The following is a 2,635-nucleotide window of genomic DNA, read 5'->3' on the forward strand; positions in this document are numbered from 1 at the left end:
ACTAGAACCCTTGTGGTTTAGAAGGTTTAGAGTTGGAGAAAAGAAGGAGAAAAGTCGAGTTTTCGGGGAAGAGGGGTGGTGCATCGCGCCATGCAGAGCGCCTCAAGAAGTGTTCTGAACTTCGCCCCTTGGGGTGCCACGCCTTGCAGAGCGCCAGCAAGACCCTTCTGAACTTCAAAGGCTGGCGCTCCGCGCCTTGCAAAGCGCCAAGGACTCCAACCTACCCCTTTCATTCCCCACTCTTTCATGCATGTTCCTTGGTATTGTACCTATGTTCCATAGTTGTTTCCAACACTTCAAGTTACATTTAAATGTCAGGAATTCATCCGTAAACGTGTGGTCATATACCTTGAATCCATAATCCAATTCAAGGCGAGTTAGAATCCAAGTCAAGTGAAGTTAGAGTCAAGTCAAGCAAAGTTAGGAAGTAAGTCCAAGCAAGTCTTTAAAGCTTTTCAAGAGTCGTTATTGAACGTTTTAACTTCGTTTCAAGTTTCCAGTCAAGAAAAGAGTTTAGAGTTCAAGTCGAGTAAAGAGTATAGATTTTCAAGCTAAGTAAGAGTCTCAAGTTTCAAGTCGAGTAAAAGTTTCAAGTTTCAAGTTAAGTCAAGAGTTTAAAGTTGAGTCAATTTCTCAAAAGCTATTAGGGAACTAAGTATTCCCAAAGAAGTTTGTAAATGTTTTTTTTACATTTGAGTAAGAGGGGAACCATGTTTTCCAAAAGAGCGTTTGCGCTAAGTTTTGAGTAATTATCTCAACTAAAGAAAGATGTGTTTAAAGCACTTATGAGCCAAAGTATTTTGGGAGTAGTATTGAGCACCGAATTGGGGACACGAGTTCATATTAACTCAACTCTCCATAAGAACCATGCGCCAACATGGGACTTGGCGTATCATTCTTTTTAGATGATCACGTAAGATTTAGCTAGTGGATCCACTAAGCAATAGTAAGGTCCTATATCACGGCAAGGTATAGGATGGTCCTTGGGCAACGTGAGGTAAAACGTTGTATCATCACTAGGGCTCATAGTGGTGGTTGTCGGTTAAAGAACCTCCTACAAAAGTTATAGTACTTTTATATAAGCAAAGTTGAGTTTGTTATTGTTTTATCATTAATGAACTAAGTTGTTTATACTATTTTACAAGCTTTATACATTGCATGTTTCTTATTGCTTTATATATTGAGTTCAGTTATTCATGAGTCGAACAGAGTCAAGGTAAGTATTCTTGTACTCCTCTCAAGCTTAAGTTGTGGTTCATCTTTCCAGCTCGCATACTCGTACATTCCATGTACTGACGCCAATTGTCCTGTATCTTATTATGATGCAAACGCAGGTACCCAGGATCAACATTCAGCACGTCTTTAATCTAGTTGAGCACTCCAGAGTCAGTGGTGAGCCTCCTTGCTTTCCGGAGGACTCGGTTATTTGTGTTCTTAAGTTTTGTGTTATTAGGATGTTGCTAGGTCTGTCCCAACATCCATCTCAATATTTTAAAGGCTTCATAGACAGTCAGTCAGTTAGTTTTGAGTCTCTCATCTATGTATATATATATATTACTATTCTATTTTGAGACTCGAGTTGCCCTTTTTGGCCAGATTTTTATTAGTTGGTTGTTTATAACCTTTCTTTGCATTGAGTTGTGTTGTTGAGTAAGTTTCCACTGAGTTAAGAAAGCCAGGCCAATGGTTCTCTTGGTTCCAGCAATGGTCTCCGAGTGCCGGTCCCGCCCAGGGTGTAGGCTCGGGGCGTGACAAGATGATCCTGGGTACCTGCGTTTGCATCATCATAAGATGAAGGCCAACTGACATCAGTACATTGAATGTACGAGTATGCGAGCTGGAAAGCTAAGCAACATAGGCTAGAAAGAAATCTGGAATACACTGAATAACTTACCTGGCTCAACTCAACTCAACCTGACTGACTCATTTCAATATAAGGCAATTTAAAACAAGTGTATTATAAAGAAAAGCTGTTTAAAACCTGCTATAAACTCTGTGTGTATACAAAGATACAATAAGTCTGAGATGTATGTAGAAATACAAATGAACTGATGTATTTAAAAATACAATAATTGATGCGGAGTTTCTCTAACCGACAACCATCACATAAGAGCTATAGTGATGATACATCGATCAACCTCACGCTGCCAGAGCATCCTATACCCGGCCAAAGGTATAAGACCTGAACTGTCTAATGGATCCACTAGTCTAATTTGAAAAGGATTCATCTAAAAAGTATGAACCTCTTCTACCCATGATGGCTACATGGTTCTATGGGGGCTGTGGGTTCTTTGAACGCTGCTCCAATTCGGTGCTCAATACTACTCCCAAAAATGTACTGGCTCTTATGTTTTTAAAACATATGTCTTTTTGCTTATTTGAGATAATTACTCAAAACTTAGCTCAAAGGCTATCTTGGAAATCAAAGTTTCCCCTCTTGCTTCATTTAGAAAGCGATTACTCTTTTCTGGAAAACTAGCCCGAAGGCTCCTTGGAAATCTCAGTTTCCAATCTTGTTTAAATGTGAAAACATTCCTTTAGAACTTCTTTGGGAATACATAGTCCCTAATAACTTTTGAGAAATGAACTCAACTTTATACTCTTGACTTAACTTGAAACTCGATACTCTTTACTT

The sequence above is a fragment of the Solanum tuberosum genome, unplaced genomic scaffold (genome assembly GCF_000226075.1).
Source record: "Solanum tuberosum cultivar DM 1-3 516 R44 unplaced genomic scaffold, SolTub_3.0 scf00710, whole genome shotgun sequence".
Lineage (NCBI taxonomy): Eukaryota > Viridiplantae > Streptophyta > Magnoliopsida > Solanales > Solanaceae > Solanum > Solanum tuberosum.